Source organism: Triturus cristatus, chromosome 1_2 (assembly GCF_964204655.1).
Source record: "Triturus cristatus chromosome 1_2, aTriCri1.1, whole genome shotgun sequence".
Classification (NCBI taxonomy): Eukaryota; Metazoa; Chordata; class Amphibia; order Caudata; family Salamandridae; genus Triturus; species Triturus cristatus.
In genome coordinates, this window is record NC_140580.1 from 1,079,464,385 (window position 1) to 1,079,490,133 (window position 25,749).

Genomic DNA, 25,749 nt, shown 5'->3' on the forward strand with positions numbered 1-25,749 from the left:
TCCTTAGGTAAACAATACCACATCATGAGTGCAACCGACAACAAGACCCCATCTACCAATCCATCATCAACACTTGCCCGAACCTGAACCAGGGGGATTCCTGACCCGTGAGCTGTCTCCAGGGTACTAAAGACGTCCCCCTCCCCTGCCCTCATTTCTAACATGGGAACACGCCACGCGGTGTACAGTACCTGATCCCAGGAGCTTAATATCCCTGCGTCTACACCCCAGCAGGACCCCTACATCTGCGTAATAGTGGGCTGGTACGACCTACCCCACTCCAGTGGGAGCTATTCCGGGATTCGGGGATGGCGGGGTCGAGCCAGGCAAGCCTGCAATGTATGTTTTATAAGGGCCCCAGATGTCCCTAGGACGCGCTATAGTTGGGAGGAGACTAGAGTAGATCTCGCTATTCGTGCTGCAGAAAGCCATGGCTATAAGCCATGTCTTGGACGTGGGAGCTGTCTTCCTCCCCCAGTGCTTTGCTATCTCCCGTTTGGCCAGAAGAAGCCCCAGAGAGGCCAATTTACGGACATTCTTTGGGAAATTGACCGTATAACCCAACAGTGCGACCTCAGGAGTGGGAATGAGTGTAAGCCCTAGCATCTCTTCTAGGATCTTGTGAACCTGAGCCCAAAATGTCTGCAGTCTCGGACACGTCCAGGCCATGTGTGCAAAATCGGCATGTGGTGCAGCGCATTTCCAGCAGGCGTGCGGCCGCGCGGGATCAATGGCGTGGAGTCTAACCGGGGTCATATACCAACGGCGTAGGAATTTATAATGTAGGAGTTTGTGACGACTATTCAATGACACTGTGTCGGTGACCTTGCAACATGCCGTCCATTGTTCGTCCGTGATAGGCCTACCAAGGTCTGTCCCCCACTCCTCCCGCGCACGATCATCCGCACAGGGGACCCGCGCCGCGCACGCCCTGTACAGCTTGGAAACAATATGTGCCCCCGTATCGGCGTCAATCAGGATGGTGAGAGGTTCAAGGGGGGCCGGCTCGAGGGGGAATCCCTGAATCTCCGCCCTGGCGGCGCAATAGAGCCGGCGAAGAACGAACCGGTCCATGAATGTAGCTTCACTGAATCGCGCGTCCTCTGACGCCGTGAAAATGTGCCCACCCGGGAACAAGTCCCCGATCCTGGTGAGGTCAAATTTCGTCAACGTTCGTCGCACTAGTGCTTCATCCGTGCCAGGTAACAGCCCAGGGTTGGGTATCGGGAGGGAAGACGAATACAGCAGAGGCTGAGCCAAATAGCGCGAGAGCCTGCTCCATGCCCAGCTGGTGGTAGACACAGTTTGAATGTCCTTTGGGTCCCTGGGGACACCTCTGGGCAACACCGTAGACAGGCGACCCGGGAGGACAAAGTCCGCCTCTGGGCGAAGGAATGGGATCCGAGCATCAGGGTGATACCAGGCATAGGCATGTGCACACTGAGCGACTAGATAGTATAAATATAAATCCGGCACTCCAAGGCCGCCACGATCCTGTGGGAGTATGAGGGTCGCCCAGCGGATCCGGGGGTGTTTCCCGCCCCAGACCAGTCTAATCATGAGGGACCGCAGTGTGGAGAAGAAGGCCCGGGTCAGAGGGATAGGGATGTTATTGAAAAGGTACAAGAATTTGGGGAGCACTATCATTTTAAGAATAGCTATCCTGGCGGACATAGAGAGCGGGAGCCGCAACCACCCATCCACCTGAGTCTCCAGCCGCGCAATCGCGCGGCCATAGTTGAGGCGGATGATTTCGTCCGTGTTCAAATGTATTTGTATGCCCAAATACCGCACCGAGTCTGAGCACCACTCAAGAGGGAACTCACATTGCCAGGGGGAGGTGCCGATAGTCAGTGGGAAGATGATGGACTTATGCCAGTTTATGCCCAGGCCCGAATGGCTACCGAAACGAAGGATCTCCTGTATCAAGGGGGCCAGGTTGGCCTGCGGCTCCCTGACATACAGAATTGTGTCATCGGCATAAAGAGAGGCCAGCAATGGGCCCGTCCGGAACTGGAGACCCCTGTGGAGGTGCCGCTCTTGGAAATGCCGAATCAGGGGGTCCATAGCCAAAATGAACAAGAGCGGTGAAAGCGGGCAACCCTGCCGCGTACCGCGCGTGAGTGAGAATGGGCGAGATAGCGTGCCGTTGAGACGCAAACGGGCCGTAGGGCGACTATAAAGGAGTCTGACGGTCGCCAGGAAGTTCGTGGGCATGCCCATGCGCTCCATGACGGAAAGAAAGAAAGGCCACTCCAAAGAATCGAACGCTTTTTCGGTGTCTAGGAGGATCGCTGCAGCCGGAGTGGTCGGGTTAATTCTGTGCAGTACCGTGAAGAGCGTACGCAAATTCAGCGACGTCGAGCGGCGGGGGACAAAGCCGGACTGTGCGGGCGATATAATGAATTCCATCAGCTGGGAAAGCCTGTTGGCCACTATTTTGGCCAAGATCTTATAGTCAGTGTTTAAGAGGGAGAGGGGCCTGTATGACCCACACAATGTCGGGTCCTTATTCGGCTTCGGGAGCAGCACAATGACCGCCTCACTAAGGGTTGACGGGAGGGAGCCGCGCTCCAAGGCCTCCGCATACACCTCTATTAGCTTGGGCGCCAGCAGATCCGAAAAGGCCTTATAGAAGTCAGCGGAGAAGCCATCAAGGCCCGGGGCAGAAGAGCCCCGGAGCACTTTGATCGCCCCCCGCACCTCCGCCACCGTTATAGGTTCCGCCATGAACTCCTGCATGCCCCTATCCAGGAACACGAGCGATTTCCGATAAGTAGGCCGTACGCGCGGCCGCGGAGTCACCCAACTTGGTGGTGTATAGATCTGTGTAGTAGGCCAGGAACTCGTCCCGGATCTCAGCGGGCGTTGTGCGGAGCTCCCCGTCCGTGCCCCGCACCTCGGCGATCAGGGACTTGCTGTATGGTGGTCGCAAGGCCTGCGCTAGCGTGCGCCCTGGTCTGTCCCCCTCTCCATACCTACGCGCAACCTGGTATTTCCCCAGATACAGGATCTCCCTGTCCGCGGCCTCCCGGAAGTCAGATAACAGTCGTAAGCGCCTGGTAAATACCTCGTCCGCGGGTGCCTGCTGCGCCTCAGTGTCTAGCGCGTCAAGCTGTGTCTCCAGTTGTGTTATTGTGGCGCGCAATACTTTCAGGACCCCCGCGTGCTTAGCAATGCAGACCCCTCTGATGTATGCCTTGAACCCATCCCAGAGCACTGCCCACGAGTCCACCGAGCCAGTATTTATGGTGAAGTAGTCCTCTATCGCCTCGGAAACCTCGTGCACAAAAAGGTCATCCAGCAGCGCCCTCCCAGGGAAGCGCCACTGCCGCTCAAACCCCTCAGGTCGAGGAACGTCTAAGCCAAGCAGGACTGGAGAGTGGTCCGAGTACGTTCTCGGGAACGTCCTCAACGCGCGGAACCAAGGGGACAGGCCCGGGGAGAGGAGCCAGTAGTCAATTCTGGTCCAAGTGTTGTGCTGCCCTGAAAAGTGTGTGTAGTCAGTAGTGTTTGGGTGTCGCCTGCGCCATATATCCGTCAACGAGAATCGACGGCAAAGGTCCTGGAATGCGCGCCTAGCCCTAGGTTTAGAGTCTGTGGCCCCAGAGGTGCTATCCAGCCCCACATCCAGCAACATGTTTAGGTCGCCGCCCAGCAAAACGCCAGCCGGCGCTAGGGTTACCAGCTGGGCCGCAAGCGCATTGAAAAAATCCGGGGAATCAGTGTTGGGGGCATACACACAGACAAGAGTAACAACATGGCCCATCAAGACCCCCTGTACAATACAGTAGTGCCCCTCCCTGTCCCCCAGAAACGTCTGACACTGAAACGGGACTCTCCTATGGATCAGCACCGCAGTGCCTCTGGCGTAATTACTGTAATTAGCGAAGTATCGGTGAGCGCCCCAGGAAGCCGCAAAGCGGGAGGGCATGGGGCCATGCAGATGAGTCTCTTGGAGAAAAGCAATGTCCACCTGATGCCGATTTAAGTAATGCAGTACTTGTTTGCATTTACTCCGGTTGTTCAGGCCCCGGACATTCCAAGTCATTAACGATAGATTGAGAGGAGCTTCATTCAAACCTATGTGGGCCATTGATGCCAGTCAGCAAGTGATGGGAGCAGCAAAATCGGAATGTCACTGTGTATCAATAAAGTTAGTTCACACATAGCCGTAGTAGAAGAATCAAAATTGCTTACCCCAACCCCCCTCCCCCCACCCAGCCAAACCACGCAAACGTGAGGCAATCCCAATTCTGGAAAAAAAGAAGAACATAGCTCTAGGCAGGAATACCTAGTGTAACCAAACAGCAAAAAGTAGAGCATCGCAACAGAAAACGATCCCAGCGGTTTCAACCAAAGGGGGGTGACAACGATCCGCAATCAACCCAGCGCTGCAGCACAAATATACTCCAAATGTTAATATGTCCTCAAATAACCAAAGTCAAAACAGTGCAAAGTTCAGTAACGGGCGCAGTCTCAGCCGACACCTGAGGATAAGAACAGGTCCTGGCTGCCCGCAGACCCACTACCAGGGGGAGACCGTCCACCCTCATCTCCCCCCGGCGGGCCCCCGCGCGGCTTGTAGGTACGGCAAAACTCCTGCACCGCAGCGGGATTGTCAAATAGCCGAGCTCGGCCATCAACCTCGACCCGGAGCCGGGCCGGATAGAGCATGCCATATTTAAGGCCCAGGTTCCGGAGCGCCGCCTTCACCCCCGCATACTTACGCCTGGCCTCCTGGACCATGGCGGTGAAGTCTGGGTAGAATGAAAGTCTTGAACCTTGCCAAGTAATCTCGCCCTTCTCTCTGGCAAGCCGCAAGGCCGTGTCACGGTCTCGGAAGTTCATAATGCGGGCAATCAGGGGGCGAGGCGGGAGCCCCGGGTTAGGTCTCGGCCCCAGGGAGCGGTGGGCACGCTCCACCACGAAGCCAGGAGTGAAGGAGTCTCTCCCAAAGATATCAGCCAACAGTTGTTCCACAAAAACATCCAGCCGGCCCGTGGCCGTGGACTCCGGAACCCCAATAATCCGTACATTATTGCGCCGACTGCGCGATTCCAAATCTTCGTTTTTGCTGGCCACTTCCTTCAGTATGCGCTCCAATCTGTCCACCCTTTTGATCTCCTGCACCGATTTATCCTCCACTGCCGAGATCCGGGCCTCCGCCTCTCCCAAACGCTTGTCATGGGCCTGGATTTTGGCCCCCATAGTTTCCAGCGTCTTATTGAGGGCGTCAAAGCGACCATCCAGGGCCCTGAAGCCAGCACGCATCTCCTGTAGCCAGTCCGGGGCCGGAGCCTGGGTCGTCGAGCCGCCGGTCGCCCCACCAGCCGGGTCCGGCATGTCAGGGGGGTTGTCCGCGGGCTGCTCAGACAGTTTCTCGAACTGCAGCGTTTTCTGTTTAGGGTCCTTGCGACCCATTCTCACAACCGCCAGACGTGTGGAGAGCAAGGGAGGCGATGGTGCGATGGAGCGTCCGGCTAATCCTTAGCCAATCTGGCCTGGAGCACTGATGATGGTGGGCCCACCGGGCACCGGACAGATCACGACCTCACTGTGCACGACCTCACTGTGCAGCAGGCAAGAGCCACGACTCCGTGTAGTCAGCAGGGCCCCAAAGGAACATCAAGTGCGCCATCGCGATGTGTTCAGCAGCCACGACTCGGCGCCGCCGGGAGGGGCAAGGGAGGAACGCACCAACCAGCCGCAGAGCACATGGCAAAACCCGAGGGGGCCCAAGTAACGAGGCAGAGACAACCCGGGCGTCGGGCCCAGCGCAGGGCCCCAACCTCCCCCCCCCCCACCCCCCACCGTCAGCAGGCCGTCCCGCCACCCCTCCCAGGCTCCCCGACCGGATTAGCCCGGGGCCCCAGGGAGGAGATAACGAGCGAGGCCGCGGCCGGAGCGCAGGGCCAGAGCCGTGCGCCCGGTCGTCCTCCGGTCCGCAACGGCGTAGGGAGAAAGAGGCGGGCCCCCGCCAGCCAGCACCCCAGCGCTCAATGCCCCCCCCTCCGAGCCCCCCGGGTACCTGTCTCTCGGCCGGCCGCCCTCCTCGCATCATCCTGATTGATTTCGTGTGGTGTGTTATTTTTCTTCTTTTTTTCAAATTATTTTATAAAGGTGACTACAATCTACACCAAATTATTGGGAACCTTGTTCCATCCTGTTGCAGCATCCATGCCATATCCATCGCAGCTTGATGGCATCACAGTAGAACAGAACAAAAATTAGCAATGCCAATCGGTCTGGCCTTCATGTAATCACTCCTCACTCAAAAAGGCATGCCCCTTTTCCTGCATTCACGTGGGTATACTTCTCGTCCTGCATTTACGCAGATGTGGTGTTCACTCTGTAATCACAGGAGCTCACCACTACCCTGCACTGCTCGCCCTCAAAATCCCACAGGCAACCCACTCATCCTGCAATCACACAAGTACACCTCTCATCCTGCACTCATGCAAACACACCCCTCCTGCTGTACGTGCACAGGTGCTCAACTTATCCAGCCCTCATACAAGCACAATACTTACTCTTTACTCGCACATCGATGATGCTTTCTCTGCACTTAAACAAGCACAATTCTCGTACCCTAGTCACTCAATCGACTACATTGCTTAATCTGCATTCACATGGTCACACCCCTCAATTTGCACGCATATAGATTCAACTCTGCACTCACAGGGGCACACCTCTCTTATTCTCTATTCAAAAAAGCACACCATTCGCTGGGCACACCCCTGAACTACCAAAGCATATTGCTAACCTTACACTTACACACCACTCAGCCAGTATTCATACAGGCTGACCACTTTCCCTGCACTCAGATGCTGCTTCTACTGTACTCACAAATGCCAACTGCTCACATGAGCACAGCACTAGCCATTTACTCATATGAGTACAACACTCACCCTGTCCTTATACATGCGCACTGCAAGACATACCACCCGATAAGCAGTCACATTGGAACAGTGTTCCTCATGCAGTTCCACAGGCACATCCCTGGTGTAGCACCCATGCAGATAGGTCCCACCACTGCCCTCACACAAACACATTGCTCACTGGATTTCTACATGCTAAACTGGATTTCTACACTCCTCTAGAAATCCAAGATCCATCAATTTAGCTTTGGCCAAGACGTCTCTGATCAGAAAAGTCGCTCTTTCACACACTTATCAGCGTTTCACTGGAATTTGCTACCCTTGGACCTTCGCTGCACACACGATTATCTCAGTTTGAGAAAAAAGCTAAAAACTTGGCTTTTTCCTGAATATTGGTTTTCTCTCTTTTCACTTTTTTGGTAACATAGTAATAAGTAGTGGTCGATTGCATGCTAACTGTGGGTGACATCCTGTAAGGAGATGAAAGCTGTTGCTTTGAGGCCCTGGAGTCTATCTAGCGCCTGACAGGGACCCAGCCACCACTGCAGTATGTGCCACTCTGATTGTTGTTGTCAGCACACATGAATGTATATACTCAAAAAAGGGAGTTTGAGAGGGAAAATCAACCAGGCCACCCTCCACTCAATCAATGATACACAATACAAGACCTGGTGATATCAAAGCACTTCTTCCAATTGAACGGGATTATTGAAAGGGTAATATAAACATCTGTTATACCCTCAACAGTAGTTCTTGTCATGAACCATCAGTAACATCCCTTGTGCCACAACATTTAATATTTACCAAATACAAATATTAAGAAAAGCAACCAAACATGTGAAAATTATTCCACCCAGAACATAAACAAGAAAAAGTGTAGAGAATGAGAAAGCATCTCACGTGCGCAACACCAGAGGAGCTGCTGGCTGTTTCTCGCCAGTGTGCTCACGAGTTTCTCATCATCGATGTCTTTCTCATGAAAATAATGATGTGAAAAAATAATGTGTGAAAAAACCCGGGGAGGTTTATTTAGGCAGCCCAAAACCAACAAAAAGAGAAAAAGAAGGGGAAGACCCGTGTGGTCTTGCAGATAAGATTAGGTATGACCCACGTGTATAATTCCAACTATTTTATTCCGCTCTGTGAGTCATCCCAAGGTTAAAAACATGGTCATGTTATGTAACCACATTTATGAATGGCCAACATGTTTCATTGCCTACTTATCTTTGCGGCAAATTCATCAGGGCGTCACGGAACTGCAATCGCTTCCCTGGATTTAATCTATTTAAAAACAAAAGTCACTGCACATATGCAGAGAACATAAAAACACATGTAAGGTTGACGAGTACATGAAGGAACCAATTACACCCCACATAAAAACCTAGAGACAGGTACCCTTACAAAAAGGACAGTATATGGAGTGTCGATGTAAATTACCTAGTGAGAGCCAAGGGCCCATATACCAGCTCTCACGTTGTTAATGTTTGAAGGAGCACTGTCGGTTGCTCTCATAGTTCTAGTACAAAGCACATCCGTTGTTTATGTGTTGCTTAAACCTTCATCTGTTGAGACAAATATGAGGAACAAACAATTTAGGAAGTCCCCACACCTTGACCCTAATAAAAGCTAACTCTTAGCACTCATAATCCGCAAAGAGGGGATAGTCAGCAAAGAGGGGGTAGTGTCTCCACTTCTATCCTATCACAAACCCACCATCATATTCAAATTGGGTACAGGCAATGTCCACGAGTGCTAATATGAATCACACGGTCTATAGGCATCCAACGTACATCAGTTTTATGAAAAACCACCCTAATTCTCCAAAGTACTGTCTGCTAACCCTTCGTGGTATTTCTCTATCACCCTGTTTAAAAATGGATAAGGTTGCAAGCTAACTCTTAGCACTCATAATCTGCAAAGAGGGGATAGTCAGCAACGAGGGGATAGTGTCTTCACTTCTATCCTATCAGAAACCCACCATCATATTCAAATTGGGTACAGGCAATGTCCACGAGTGCCAATATGATTCACACGGTCTATAGGCATCCAACGTACATCAGTTTTATGAAAAACCAACCTAATTCTCCAAAGTACTGTCTGCTAACCCTTCGTGGTGTTTCTCTATCACCCTGTTTAAAAATGGATAAGGTTACAACCTCGGGTTTTATACGTCTCGCTGTTTACCAATGGTAAAATAAATGCTATTCCGGGCTCGACCGGTCTCACCGTAAGGTTTCCGAGGTCGCGCCGTAACTCATTCCAGGATCAGCCAGGCGGAGTACGTGGCCGAGATTTAAGCCGGCAACGCGTCTCGAGCACTTCCGGATCGGAACTACTCTTCCGGGTCACTGCAGGGGCGCTTTACTCAGAGACCTACAAGGCGGCCATCTTATAGTGGCCCGGTTTAGCTGAGTAAATGCCAGGCGCGCTAATATATGAACTGCGCTGGCATATATTTAGCGTTTGTAATGACTAGCACTGGGTTGCTGTAATCATAATTTTATTCAAAGGTGGATATTTGATATTTTAAAATATTCATAAACAAATGAGCAAGTACAAATAGCAGACGCATAGCACAGTTGTTCCATACATGATTAAGGCAATCACTCAAATTTGTCATGCCAAACAGGAGCATGTTAATGAGGAACGAAGCACTAGATTCATTTAATATATGTGTGCCCCAAACATTGTCTTTTGACCGCTCTCATTGTCTGGAGATCTTATTCCACTCGATCTGATCATTAAGGCCAATCTGATCAACCTTTTCAGAATAAATCCACCGAGCCTCTTTCAATGCAAGTATATTCTCAATCTGATTCACATTACCCATCACTTTTTCCAACACCACCCATTTCACAGCTTTGCAGTTGTGCTGATGTTCCTTGTAGTGCTGAACCAACTTCGTAGTCAATTTGCCATTCTTAATGGTGCTAAGATGCTCTTGTATCCTCACTTTAATTTTTCTTGTAGTGAGGCCAATGTAGTGAAGCCCACATGGGCAAGTTAGCCTGTAAATGATATTAGATGAGTTGCAATTACTGAACTTGTTTAGATACCACGTTCGTCCATTCTGCAACTTTACACTGGTTGTCTTCTCAGTTAGTTCACAGACAGAACAACCACCACATGGGTAGTGCCCAGGGGGAATGGATGTATTTGTCACTTCTGATTGAGGCCTTGTATGGACAAGTCTGTCTTTAAGGTTCTGAGCTCTCTTAAAAGCAAAACGAGGTGCAGGCATTTTGTACTCGCTAGTAGATAACAGCGACCAATGCTTCCTAATGGCCTGGCGAATCTTCGTCGCAAGGGGGTCAAAGGTAAGCACTATAGGTAGACACTCAGCTGTTTCCCTTGAACTCCTTTCCAACAAGGCTTCACGTGGGGTGTTCCTCCTGACTACCTCACTTCACACAAAATGGCCGTCGCACCTCACCTCTATATATAGCCTGGGCCCTGACTGTCCAAAGTGGCCCAGAAGGTTCTGGAACTCCTCATGTCAGCCTATGGCCCAGTCTCTGAGGTGATAGTTTAGGCCACCATTTTGTAGAGGAGCTCTCACTCTCCCATTTTAGGGAAGCACCTTGCGCCACACCATCAATTAGTGATAATGGGGCACGCAGAGCCTCTAAGTCAACACCAAAAAAACTAGTGGACAGAAAAATTAGAGGGTAAAGGAAGAAAAATGAGGGGACAGCCAAAGGGCTGGCAGGTCTAACCACCACCATTACAAGTTTGATCCTTGGACCACTTACTTTTATATACAAATATACCAGAGGAAAGCAATAGTGGTCACCCTGCATTTTATGTTTCAATTTGCTGTTTTAAATTCAAACAGCATCCACAAATTATTGTCATATAATCATTCTGAGTCCCATCCAGTTCATGAAAACCTCAAACGTGGCGACCTTTTTAGGTGATTGGCATGCACATATGAATACATATAAAGTGTCATGGTGCTCCCTACAGAGAGCCTAGTGAAAGGGAGCGCAAATGGGTAAATAAGCCAACATACAAACTGTCCACCAAATATATACACTCTCCCATCTGGATCATTCAAACCTCCCCTCCTTGTGTGGTGCCCTTCCAGCGGTCTCATATATCACTCTCCACAGCAGTGCTCAGTCATGAGGAGAATCAAAGCTACTAAGGAGACTAGCACTGTCCACCTGAGAGAATGCATGTTTCTTTCCATGCCTCTCTACCAGCAACTTAACTGAAATTCAGCTGATGCAGAAAACGCTCTAGCATTTCTCCGCTGACTTCTGCAAGGGCTTTCTTTCTTGTCAGAGTCTCTAGGCTCAGATCTAAGACTAGCAGCACCTTCATGACTCCCCATTTCACTTTTTGTTGTTGTATTACTATCCTCATAAGTGGGTCTCTCAAAACCATTGATATAACCACTGCTAATGCAATGACACCAGGGCCTTGTTTAAGTGAGATCTCATTGGGGGTGGGTTCTGAATGACTTCCCTATGAGGTCGCATTTTCAGCATGTTGTGACCCAATCATTCACTAAAGATTTTCCAGAGCTTGTTCTGGAGTGACCCTTTGGAACCTCTTCAGGGATCGTTAGGACCCTGGTGCAGGTGCTTCTCCTTAGATTGTCTGAACCTTGTTTCCCCCTTTTAGGGTCACCGAGGCTCATTCTGCCTTAGCCTTGAATGATTTTGCTTCTTGCAGATGCACATCCAGGCTTCTCATCTTGTCTTCCAGGGACTGCATTCTACTTTCTGGTCCTTTTTAATTCTCTGTTCCACAGCCAGTACCCTTGATGATCCTGCCAGTTTCTTTTTCTGCCTCCTTAAGAGCCACTTAAGCATCTCCTGCCTACTCCTTCATGTCACTGTGGAGGGCAGTTATGCATGTAAGCAGTGTTGTACTCTTCATCAATAACCAGGTTTCATCCTCTCTAGGCAAGGGGGCAGCACTAGCTTCCCCATCCTTGGCAGTCACCCTTCAGGGTTAAAAACATCCTCCTACACTTTCAGCTTGGCAATCCTAGTTCTCAAAAAGCCACCACCTCTTCTTGCTTGATAGTCAGCTAGTTTGAAGGAGCCACACGGTGCTCACAGTTGAACATGTCTTCACTACTCAGCTGGCCTCACCGAGGCTGTGCCACCCACCCCAACAGGGTCTCCAAAGCCAAGTATGATTACAAAAACCAGTCCAGTATTGGCACCAGTTTCTAACTTCATAGTTCTTACATGGGGTGCTTCACTGGACTAGTTTAATTATCTACACCATAATAAATTCCCAAACCAAGACATTGTGAGCCACAGCCAGGTAACAGATTGGGAAAGGGAGAACTCAGTTTTTTAGTAGAGTAGACATTCACTATAAGTAAGTAAATCCATTCTACACTTGAGCAGAAGTACATTTGAAAGGGGGATTGTAAACGTTACGGTTTCTGTTCATGGTTCAGACAAATCCCCATCACTCAAAGTGGCTGCTTAAAATGGGACAGGCCAGTCCTAGTCTTTTGTGCCCCTGTATAACCATGGGGTAGATCAATGTGGGGATAATCTGCTGTCCTCGTAATGATCGCATGTGGATAGTCTCAGCTCTTAGGCATTCATTGGTTTCCGCTGAGTAGATCTCTTATTGATCTCTCAGTCACTTCGTAGGAAGTTGTAAATAAGAAGCCTGTGATCTGTGTATCAACATATTATGCACGTTGTACGGTTTCTTTCTATAGACAGTACGCAATTCTTTTCTATAGTGAATCCCAGTTGAGAGTTGTTGTGTTCTCTTTTTGACATATTAGGCTGAAGCTCTCTTGCCAGACAGTGCATCAACTGAGATTCCTAGTGAAACCTAGCAGTTAAGCATCAGGCATGCTAATACAGTAGCTATTTCTTATTTAAGCCAGTGAAATTAATGTAAGGCACACAAGGACATACAGACACATACTATAAAACGTTGCCTTATGGCAATATAAATTAAGATCCTCCAGCCAATACTAAATATTACCATGCAGAAATAAAGTGCATTTGTAGGTTATATAACTTATGACCACTAAACTGCCTTAGAGAAAGCTTATGGGCTCCAGAAGCCTGAGTGCAACACATCAGCTGTACAAGAATACGCTTATTTGTGATCATGTTCTTCAGTAATATGATTGCTGGAATCCATTCTATATGAAGTTTGGATTCTTTGCATCAAACCGATGTTCATAAAGAGTTTTGGTTTCGAAACGTTTGAAAACCTACCTCCTTCTCTAATTTCTCCAGCTTTCCCCCTGGTGCTCCACTCCGGGCAAGAGTATATATAGAAAACAAGATAGCTGCAACCTGGGTAAATTTTCTTACCCATAAACCCTCCTTTCCTGTTTCAGCCTTTACAGAAAAATGTTTAACAGTTGTTCTAACAATTGTTAATGCATTTCATATTTTCTTTAATATTTCTTTATATTCCAGGCTAAATCTAGAATATGTTTCCTAGGGATATCATCAGATTTTCATGAAAATGTTTTTCAAAAATTTAGAATTTCACAACCACAAAGATTCACTAGCCTGTGGTCACCCGGCAGATGTTTACTAACCCTGAACCCCTTTCTCAAAAAAAGGGTTCCTCTGGGTATTTATTATTTTGTTTCTATGGTAGATGAGCTGATGTGTGTAGCACGTCCTTCTGCCAGGCACTTCAAGGAAAGCTAGGGTTGATGATGGACCTAAATATTCCCATTTCTCCTTGGAATTGGTTGCATTGTAGGCAGATGAAATCAGTTGCATTTTCACTGCCACCCTCACCCATGCTTAAGCACTACGAGTCCTCTGAGATGTAGTGGGAATTCCAGCGGGCAATAGGACAAGCAATCCCATTATCTAAGGATTGATGAAGTGCTTCATGTTGCTGAAAACTGACCGTAAACATTTGAGAATTAATCCTTCAGTAGAACATCATCCTAATAAACGAAATGGTCAGAATCTGACAAAACAGATTGTACTCTGCATTGACTCACATGAATCAAAAGTCAATGGCATTCCTTTCAAATGGATTTTCAGTGTAGGGCCACTCTCATGTTAAACTCTTTGGGTCTGATTCACATAGCTGTTTGCACATCAAAGTAGTGCTCAGGTGCACAAGTGGATGCATTTACCAGCACAAGTTTAACTTTATTAGTCCCAAAATGGGAATTTATTATTGTAAATGTATTTACCTAGACAGAAAATTATGCCAACATTTGACTGATTTTGGGCATTCCAGGGCCAGGGACCTTTTGAAAGTAAGTGGCCTCTACAAACTTGCAAGTTTATATAATGAAGGCTTCTCCTGCACTTAGTGTTCTACTGTGCTGAAATATACTGGTACTCATGTGGACACATATGAGAGCTATCTGCAGCCACTGAGGCCCTCATCACAATATTCACATTAGTTCGACAATGAGATGTCGGGGCAGAATGAATGATTGCTCTGGAAACATTTTCTGCTCTCCCATGATGCTGTTGCAGATGGGTGGGGACCTGGGTTAGTAGTTGCCCGCAGCCCCCATAAGACCTTCTTAGACTTCAAGTCTGTTTTCTCCAAGCACAGAGTTTGGGGAACATGATATTTCCAGGCGCTTAGAGGCCAGAAAATTTGCAGTTGCCCAAAACAGTATGCTTCCCTACGGATACTGCTCTGGGCAACTCGTAATGGAAGACCCAAAATTAATTTCTCTTCAGTTTCTCTGTCAAAACATCTTTTGACACTATTCCTCCAGTAAGAGAATTGCGATTCTCGTATTACCATGACCAGAGAATCTGGATTTTATTAAAGACATGGAGGCTAACATTATGCATTATTCTTTGAATGTAACTTCAAGCAGCCATTTTAAAGTTGTACATCACAAAAGCAAAGATCTAGAATAGAATGCTCATGTGTTACAACGGAGACAAGCCTAGATAGATCCGCCTCTTATAAATGCAATGAAAACAAAGTTCAACTATGAATAAAATAAATAAACGTCTTATTTAGAAACTGGTGAATTCCATAAGAACAACAAAGCACGATGCCAAGACTTGCGTGGAGGGAAGAGGAGTAAGTCTTGAAACCCCAGAGGTAAAATCCAATGTGTGCATCTTGTAGAAGAACCGGCTAAGCTAAATTATCTGAAAAAGGAGGAAATATTTAAAAATGTGCACTAATAAGCCCTATGTAAATGGGAGAATATTGAGGATATTAATTAGTGCATTAATAAAACATAATACATTGAAATAACTGAGTTATTTCCTTATTACACATTTTTTTATTTTTGTTATTCTAATCTTCAAACAAAGGCAGTAATGGAAATTATTAACATGCTAGCTTAAGCATCCACTCCCGGGAGGGAAGGGTTAGGTTAATGTTAGCCTCCGTGTCTTTAATGAAATCCAGATTCTCTGGTCATGGTAAAACTTACCTCCTTTCCAAAAGGATTGGCTGGCCATGGTGCCTCTTAAAGAATGTGCTTGAAATCTATGGAGGACTATGCCTGCCAGTTGCATAGCTAATTTAATCCATCTAGCAAAAGAGCAAGAGGAGATGGGTTTGAGGGCTTTAACAAAGGAAATAAGAAGCTGGTTTACACCAGCGGTGCGATGTTTGTTCATCCTTGCATCATACTCCTTCATACAATCTACCACACACAACTTTTTGCAGGCATCGAAACTTGGGTAAAACACGCATTGAAAATCAATAGGTCTCGCCTTTTATTAAGTTAAAGCCATTTGCTTTGCTAATGTTATTGTATAGCAAAGCAAATGGCTTTAACTTAATTAAAGGTGAGACCTATTGCATTTTTTTTTTTTTTTTAAAACCTTTATTTTATATCAGTGACACAGCTATTCAGCCGACATCCCGGAGGTACGGCAGCTTCAGAAGTTCAACACATGCTTGCGTCCACATATCACTGACAGGAGAGCCAAAGGTTCTATTTTGCATAAACATAAATACAACCCTAAACACAAGCAAGGCGAAAGGTACTGTAAACACCAAGAGAGGTTCCCATCGGGGGGGACGAGCCCCATCACGTCCAACAGGCACTGATCTATAGTAAGGGAAAGGAGGGAAAGGCAGAGACTCCAGAAACAATCACACGGGAAAGTCAAAGCCGGAAAAGGACTAAGGGGAAAGTTGCTCCTCAGGCGGATCCAGGTCGGGGGGCAGGCATATGTCCCCTCTGTACTGGTTCCATGGCCCCCACACAGCATGCCATTTCCGAGGGCGCCCCCGAGCACAGTACACTGTCTTCTCCCTAAACATGCTCCAGTCCATGTTTTCCATCCACGCTGTCAATGTGGGCGGCCTATCGGAGCCCCACAGCCGAGCGATATCGCGCTTGGCTACCATGTTCCCCAGGGTCACCCACTGAGTCTGTGCCGCGTTGTGGTCAGTAGGGCTCCAGACATTCAGGAGACAACATCTCGCCTCAGGCTGCATAACAATTCCTGTCACCTCCCCCATCACCTCATGGACTTGCCTCCAGAACTCCATAATCGCACCGCATTCCCAAATAATATGGAGGAAGGTACCCACCATACCACAGCCTCTCTTACATAGGCCCTCCTCAGAAAAACCCATGTGAACCAACCTGGGCCCCGTCACGTAGACCCTATGGAGTATTTTTAGCTGCACCAGCCGCAGGCGCGCGGGGATAGCGACCTCTTTGGGAGAAGAAACTGCGTACTGCCAATCTTCATCATCTAGTTCAAGGCCGTCCCTTATCCATTGGGCGCGCAACCCTAGGAGAAGATCCGCCCGAACATTGATAAGCTTCTTATAAATGAGCGAAATCGTGCTCTCTGGCATGTGACCATCCAGGATCCGATCCTCCAACGGGGAGGACTCGGGCACCTTCTCCCCCTCCACAAGGACTGACCGCAAGGCATGGCGCACTTGTGCATATCGGAAGAACTCCGTGCTCCCCAGCTCGTATTCCTTCTGCAGCTCCTCGAACGACTTTATCTTACCCTTAACCAAAAGGTCTCCAACCCTGGATATGCCGATCAAATCCCATTTCTCGAACCCTTTTGTGCGCCAAAGCTTCCCCAGAATCTCGGAGTCGAACAGAGGGGTGGCAAGGGTAAGCTTACCCCTCCAGCCCAGCGAGTCCGTCGCCACCTTCCACACATGGACGGCCACTCTGGTGGGCCCCGTGAGGGTGAGGTCCGACGATTTCGAATACAACGCTCTGTGGTAATTACCCCCACGGAGCAACCAGCGATCCATGGCGAAGCCAGGGCTGAGCGCCGGACCATAGACACCATGGTTAATCGCGCTCAGCTGGGTGGCCCAGTAATAACGTCGAATGTCTGGAAGCGCGATACCACCGTCGTACCACGGGAGCGTCAACTTAGTGACTACGATACGCGGACGCCCGTCCCATAATAGCGCGCGCTGGTGGCTTTCGATCTCACGGAAATAGCTGGCCGGGACCAGGTCAAGAGTATTCTGCAGGGCATAGAGGAAACGGGGAAGGGACATCATTTTAAACAGTGCAGCGCGGCCAAGGAGGGAGAGCGGCAATCGCCGCCAGCCCGCCACATCCCGCCGCAGACGCACCAAGGGAGGGAGCAAGTTCTTCTCGTAGCGCAGGATGGGGTCGGTGGAAATATAGATCTCCAAATACAAAAAGCCCTGCTGGGCTATCTGGATCGAACAGTTACGCGGAACAGGCGGGACATCCCCACACAGGACGTACAAGTGTGACTTCCCCCAATTAATAACTAGGCCCGATTTTCTACCGAAAGATGTCAAGACGTCACAAACCACTATCCGAGATTTCTTAGGCGAGGCAAGATATAACAGAATGTCATCAGCGTAGAGTGAAATACGGTCCTCGTGGTCAGGCGACCAGCGAAGCCCACGTATATCCGGGTGCCACCGTATCCACGCCGCCAACGGCTCAAGAGCAAGGGCAAACAGCAACGGCGACAGGGGTAACCCTGCCGGGTGCCTCTCCCGAGCTCGAAAGGTGCCGACGCCCGCCCGTTCACCACGACGCTTGCAAGAGGCCCCTCATACAGCAGCCTCACCCACCCCACGAATCCAGGCCCGAAGCCGAATTTGGCCAGCACCGCCCACAAGTATGCCCACTCTACCGTGTCAAAGGCCATCGTGGCGTCGAGGGACGCCACAATAGCCGGCTCTCGTATCGTACCCGTCCTGGCAATCACTCCGTGGAGGCGTCTAAGGTTCAGTGCAGTGTTACGGTGCGGGATAAAGCCCGACTGATCCGGGTGGATCAAGTCGCCAAGTACCTGGACCAGGCGGTTCGCGAGAATCTTGGCAAGGATTTTCGGCTCGACGTTGAGGAGCGAGATCGGCCGATAGGAGCCACACCTATCCCGGGGCTTTCCGTCTTTATGTATTACCACGATCGTCGCCAGCCGTTGATCGAGCGGAAGAAACCCGTTCCTCCGCGCCTCCACAAACATGGCGGTCAAGTGAGGAGCAAACTTATCCGGACAAAGCTTGTACAGCTCTACCGGCAGACCGTTTGGGCCCGAAGCCTTGCCGGAGCGCAACGCACCGATAGCACCTGCCACTTCGTCTACAGTGATATCACCATCGAGGTCCTCCCTATCAATGGCGGAAAGGCAGGGAGAGCGATGTCACGGAGAAGATCACACGAGTCCTCAGTCGATCTATCCGAGACCGAGGCGTATACCGTACGAAAATAGTCTGAGAAACACCGGACTATACCGTCGGGATCAGTGACAACCTCTCCCCCATCCGTCAACAACTCCGGCACCACACGATGAACACGCTCCTTTTTGTCCAGCCATGCCAGCAATTTCCCGGCCTTATCTCCAACATCATACAACCGCCCCTGCTGCTCCCTGTGAAGGGTCTTGGCGGCATTCGTCACCAGATCCCTATACTCCAATTGCTTCAGGCTCAAATTGTGCAGCGTGGACGTCTCAACATCCCCTTCCAAGGCCAACTCTAAAGCCGCTATCTCGTCCTCCACTTGCATCACCTCGGCGTCTCTCCGCCGCTTGGCGGCCACTACCAGGGACAAGGCTTCTCCTCTCAGTACAGCCTTAGAAGCCTCCCACAAGGACACCGCGGAGTCGACTGAGCCCTGGTTTTCTCGAAAGTAGTGGTCAACTGTCTTCAGCAACGCGCTGCGCAGCTTGGGGTCCCGAAAGTACCAGGGGTTAACGGGAGCCACCCTGCCCCCCGCCACCCGGCCCATGTCCAGACGTGCCCACACCGGTGAATGATCTGATATGCCCCGTGCCATGTGCCTAACCTCAGTTACCAAAGAGGCGTGTGCCGCCAGAGTGAGCAGATAATCAATCCGGGAGAGACTCCCGTGGGCCCCGGAGTGGAAGGTGTATTGTCGCTGAGTGGGGTGCCGCAGCCTCCAACAATCTACCAAGCCAAAAGTATCAATAAAGTCGGGAAGCCCCTTCTGAGCCCCCCCGGTGTCTCCGGGCGGGTGCCTATCTAGCATTCCAGAACCAACCGCATTGAAGTCTCCTCCCACCACCAGCATCTTTTCGGGGAGTTCCAACAAGGCCTTGCCCAGATCAGCAAACGTGGAGGCCTGCAAGGCAGGAGGAACATAAACAGAAACCAAAACCAACGTTCTGCCCTCCCACCTCCCCGACACGGCCACAAAGCGCCCCCTATCATCAGCAATGGTGGAGTCAACCTCAAATGGTAGGGAAGCCCTGACAAGTATGCCCGCACCCCTGGAGCCCGAGGAAAACCCCGAGTGAGCAATGAATTTATAGCCCCTTCTGTTAAGCGCATAACACATATTCCCTATAAGGTGGGTCTCCTGCAAGAGGACCACGTCTGGCAAGGTCCGTTTAAAAAATTGCAGGACTATCCCCCGTTTTATACGGTCCCCTAAGCCATTAACATTCCAGCTGAGTACGTTTAAGCCCCTATCCCCCATCCCTGAACACAGAGACCTCCCCCCCACCCCCCCCAGAGAACCACAATCGGACAATTCTGACAGCCATTGCTACGCCTTGCAAGAAAAAACAACAACCCCAAACAACCCCCAACAACCTGAAACCCCCCCCCCCACCCTGCACCCCTGCGTCAGCTTACAAAGCCCCCCCAACTTGCAGTGTGCCTGTCGCCCTACCAAAAACAAATCTACAAAAAGCACCCCAAGGGAGGAAAGAGCCCCTATCTTCCTCCCGCCGCCCTCCCATTACTGCAATAAGGTGCGAGTCACTGTCCAGGGCTGAATCGAAACAGGCCAGCACCGAGGGTATCACTTCTCTCCGTCCCGGTCGCCTTCCACCCCATCCACGCTGTCCCGGCCGGGCTGTCGCCGAGGGAGTGCATCCAGCCAGTCCCCTGCCATGTCCGGCGACCTATTGCATTTTTAATGCTTGTTAGAACTGTCGGTAGGACCCGGCAAACTTAAATTCATTGGTATGGGGGGGGGGGGGGGGGAGAGACTGAATAGTATTTCCTGTATTGGTTAATTGGTTACTGTCCTTCGAATGGGTGACATCCCTCATGGTTGAGGACGAGGGGAGTAGAGGTAACGAGTTGCTCTCTCCTCTATAAGTCCTGGGTGGGCTCTGCGTTTGCCCTGGCTGCCTCTAACCAGTCCATTCACGTGGGATGTTCCTATGTCGCGACTCTGGCTGCTACCGTAGGTGTATATCACCATGGCTGTCTGTAACCAGTGCACTGACAAAATCAATAGGTGTGGCTTAAACACATGAAAATTGATCTGCCGATGCTATTGTTAAAAAAGCGAACGACAGAATGTATTCTAAAAAGCTGACACACCAGTGACTTAATTTTATGCTTTTGTCTCACACGAAGAGTTCATAAAAATAGATTATAACTTGTATCTACTACGAATTTTTTTTATTTTTTATAAAACATTGATTTCCTTATGTTTGAAACAAAAATACGCCACTATTCTGAGCCGTTTAGCATAGTTATTTCACCCTCATCCCCAAGGTTTTTATTTGGGCTCCGCCCCTGACGATAAACTGTAAACATACTCTGGGTAGATACTCCTCTCCTCTGCTGGCAGGGCAAGTTACCAAACATGTTTCTCCCGTAAACAGACCACATTGGGCTTTAGTAATATTACAAAATCAATACGGCACAGAAGGCTGACCCTGAACTATAGGGCCTTTTGGTTGACAGGAGTTGGGGTGTCCAGGTCCTGGGTGCCGCATGTGAGTGTCACTGCTACGGGGCCTGAGAGGCGTTACATAGCTAACACGTCTCGCTCTAGTAACAACAGTGGTGTTTCTAAATCCCGCTGATCCCTACTAAATCAAAGTCTCTTATAGGATATCGCTCCCTGTCATTACGCTGGGGCGGTGCAGTTACCATGCTTCGGAGGTAGCCGAGCTTCTCCTTCCCCCTCCGTACTTCGTCTCCAGCTGGGGAGATCAGCAGCAGAGATCTCGGTCAGAGAATTGGACAACACTGCTGAAGTAAGCACGGCCCTTCTTGCAGCAGCCATGATGGTCCCTCTATCCGAAGTTCCGCGTAGAAGGAGTGGTCTTCTCTACAGGCACCGAATAACAGTGACAGACGAGGAGGCGGGACACTAAAAAGGGACTACGGTAGTCCTCGCCAGTGTAGTGTAAACGTTTCTGCCATGATGGGTTGGTGGTACTGGTGCTTGTCTTAAGCGACTGTAAAAAACCACTTATGAAATTAGTTCCATTGGAGTTTTTAAAGTACGTTAGTGCAAAAGAATTAACGTAAATAGGCAATAATATTTGGGGGCTTATATACAAGCCCCTTACGCCGCCGGTGCGTCACTTTTCCCCATGTTAAAAGTGATGCACCGGGCTTTTTTTTATTTTTTAATGGAGATTTATATAGCGCAAACTCGACCCGAAGGTATTGGAGCGCTTTACATAAACACTGGTTACGTTACACAAGGACACATCCAGGCAAAGGAAGATTAGGTGATTTGCCCAGAATTACAGGATGTGGACGTGACCCCGAGGCTCGAACCTTGGTTTCCAGCCCCAAAGTCGGCATTCTAGCTGTCAGACCACATCCTCTCCCCAGGCTTGTAAATAAGCCCCTTAATTTTTAGACTACATTGATGCGTTGGTCCTCCACACGATGAACTGCGACGATTTAGTTTTGCGAAAATGTGTTAATGCTTAGTTGATTCGGCGTTCTTCAAAAGCACCAGAATCAAGATTCCAAAATTGCTACAGTGATTATGCAAAAAAGAGACTAGGTTTACCGGCCTATATGATACGTGACATGATAAACGAATATAAATACTTCTAAATAGTTGGGAAATTCCGCTTACCAAATGTGACACTATCACGCCTGTTTTACAAACATTACTTTGCCATTTGGCACGTGAAGTTTCACATTTAAACACCCTCGGTACGAGCTAAGAATTCACTTTATGCAAAAATGTAATGGCTTGCTGCTGCCTGAGGTTGTCGCACGTGACGGGGCGGTTCTTGCTTGTCCGCCTTAGTATCTAAGGACATGGCTGAAGCATTGGCCTGGTAGCATCAACAGCAAACAACGCCGCCATGTTGCTTCAACGATGTCCGCTGTTGACTCAAGTAGAAGCTGTGATGAAAGTATACGTTGGTTTATTTTGCACAAGAGAAATATATATATTAAACTAATACATTGCTTCAAAAACAACAAGCGCTCGCCAGACACGCAGGCATCCGCTGTTTATTTTTGCATTGCGCTTTCAAAAGTGAATGCGAGATGCAAACATAAACACGCGGCACTGTTAGACCTGTCAGCCCTTTGGGTGGTCCCTCCTCATCATTATTTATTTTGTCCCACTTTTGCCTCAAACCCTGTTATAATTTTTCCTTTTTGGGAACCACCAGACTTTTTAGTGTTGATGCAGGGTCAGGGAGCCATTTTCCCTACCCCTGGAACTTCTGTCTGAGGGCCTGAGACACAAAATGGTGGCCACCCATTGTCACCTGTGACATCACCAGAACCCACTGGAGGTTTCCAGAACATTCTAGAACCCTGTGACAGAGGGAGGCAGTTTAGAATGTTGGGAGGCCATCTCAGAGTGGCAGTTGGCATCTGACTAGAGAGGAGAGAGGACCAGTTCAGAAGGTGGTCGGAGTAAGGCAGCAGGGGTGGAAACCAGTGCTTGGAGTGGGGTCCAGAAACCCACCCTTGATGCTAGTCCCTACTGACCAAGCCCAGCCTAGAGCCCTGTGTGGGACCAAGACCAGGAAAACCATCTTAAGGTCCTAAATATTGTGAAGAGGCCTTAAAGAAGAAGACCAGTAAGCTCCTGACCTGTTTAGCGGTGTCCACCTGGAGTCCTGACGTCGAAGTCTGGAGACCTGAGGCCTGAGGTGAAGAAGCGGCGCTGACAGAAAGCAGACGTCGTACCCGGAGCCGTCAGAGGTCGAGAGAGGGCGCCGACGGAGGTCGTGGAGAGGCACTGGAGGTCGAGTAAGGAGTCACCTGAGATCGAGGTGAAGCGCGCCGGAGGTCGGGAGTGGAGATCGCACTCCGGAGACGCCGGAATCTGAGGTGAAGCGCGCCGGAGGTCGGGAGTAGAGGTCGCACTCCGGAGACACCCGGAAGCGGGGAGACCGTGACCCTGCGACGCCGGAAGGCGACATCGAGCCGGAGCAGCCCAGCGACATCGAGCCGAAGCCGCCCAGCGACGCCGAGGCCGCCCAGCGACATCGATCCGGAACCGCCAGCGACACCGAACCGGAGCCGCCCAGCGACATCGAGCCGGAGCCGCCTCACGACGTCGACCCGGCGCCGAGCGGAGCCGATCATCGTGAAAAGGGCAGTAAGTGGTAGAGGGGGCATCTGAGGCCCTGTGGAGCCCTAAAAGACCATTCTAGGGACTAGAGGGGTGTTAGAACCAGCCTGGGAGTGCCAGGGGTGAACTGAGACTGGTGCAGTGACCTCTGTGAGGGGTTGTGTATTTTGGGAGAGCCAGATCCCTAGGTTACCCTTATTCTACCTCAGTTCAGGCCCAGCCTTGACCAATCTAGGTGGGACACCCCCCATGTCATCCAAATGACCACAAGCTGTACTTGGGCATAGTAAAACCAAACTACCTCAGGAAAGTGATGTGAACTGTAATTGTCATTAATTGTGTTATTTAAGTTATTGAAGGTGCTTTATTTATTGACTGTATTTATTGTCTGACAGTATTTATTAGCCATTTGTATTTATTGCACCCCTATTTATTCCTTGCTTATTTATGACCTGATCCTATTTATTGAAACCCCACTGTGGTATTATTTATTTGACCTGCTATTTTCAAGAAAAGTCTTATGGTATTGTATGTATGTTTTGAAACCTGCAACTAAGAGAAAATAAGATAAAGACAAACTACTTTCTTTCATAATTTTTACGGTGTAGTGTCGTTTTTGGAACGGATGAACGCATGGTTATTGTGAGGGTGTGACGTACGCTTAACGCGGTGCCTGACCCCCAACCGCTCGAGCCAAGCTACCATTGTGCTGGGAACCCGGTGACTGCTAACCCGGTTGCCCGGTTTCCAACAGGCACCATGTCTTCTTTTTTGTCCGGCCCAATCAGAGACCCAGTCTGGGTGGGCCGGACCAAAAAGCCAATGGGAGGCAACGGAAAACCCTCCTTTCCAATGGGAAGCCAGTGTTTACCATAAACGCTGACGCTACCCAATGGAAATGAGGGGCGGGGCTCGAGCCCCCTTCTCCAAACTGACTTGTTCACTATAGCTCTCGCAGGCGAGGAGCGCATGCGCGCTCCAACGCCAGGCAAGACCTAAAAATCATGTCAGACATAGTTTTGGTTATTTTGATAATTTTGAATCTCACACCGAAGGTGTCATAGGATCTATTAGCTATCGCTAATGCTTTAACGTCCGAAACTCTCGAACAGGATATTAGGCATAGGAGAGAAGCTAGTTTGATGGAGAGTTTTTTATTATCTAGCGGACTGTTTTTTGGCCAGTTACAAAATGGATCAAGTAATAATTTCATGCCCCATAGTGTGTCGTATTTAGGTTTAGGTGGACTTTTAAGCCTAATGCTTTTCAAAATTCTACATACTGAGTTTTTCCCTATAGTTATTCCATTTAAAAGGTAGTGACCCGCAGAAATAGCTGATCTATAGCAGTTAATTGATCTATAGGAAAGACCTCTTTCAAATTGTTCAACAAGAAAGTTTGCTACATGCACGATGGGAGCCTCCACGGAATCCAGGTTCCTTTCCAAGCACCAACTAACCCATCTTTTCCAGATGCCGTTGTTTCTATAGTGTTTATCGTGGGCCCAGGATTCTTGGAGGAGAGAAGAAGCCTGTGCCGAAAGGTCAGTGATTTCATTGGCTCTCCTAACACTTTCCAGGTAAAAAGGTTCAAAGTCCCGCTCTGAAGTGGGGGGTGTTCCAAACAGTCTGTCTCTTAGGAGGCCTGGTGAAGCTGAGAGTAGAAATGGAATTTCGTAACCCAATTCCAAGGTTGTTGGAAACCAAGGTTGGGACGGCCAGAAGGGTGTTATTAGGATTATTGAACATTGTTCTGTTCTCAACTTCTGTAGGATGCGCTGGATCAATGCAAAGGGGGGAAATGCATATCCCCGAATACCTTTCCAAGGTTGAAGAAAGGCATTCACTGCCAGAGCACCCGGGTCTGGCATCCAGCTGAAGTAATTGTGTAGTTGGGATGTCAGTCTGCTCGCAAAGAGATCTACTTCTAAGGGACCCCAAAGGTAATCTAGTCTTCTGAAGATGTTCTTGTTCAGTTTCCAGCTGATGTGATCTACTCGGAATCTGGAATTCCAATCCGCACAAACATTGTTTTTTCCTGGATGTTATTCTGCCCCTAATGATATTTTGTGTTCCAGGCAGAACATCCATAGCTTTTTTGCTAGGTTGGAGAGGCCTGGCGACTTTGTGCCCCCTAGGCGATTTATGTTGGCTACAGCTGACATGTTGT

At 49.4% G+C, this 25,749-nt stretch overlaps 1 protein-coding gene across 4 annotated transcripts in view; it reads left to right on the forward strand.

Annotated features, from left to right (window-relative positions):
- The window catches only part of ENTR1 (endosome associated trafficking regulator 1), a 251,098-nt gene that overhangs the window by 29,184 nt on the left and 196,165 nt on the right, over positions 1-25,749 (forward strand). The window lies entirely within an intron of this gene.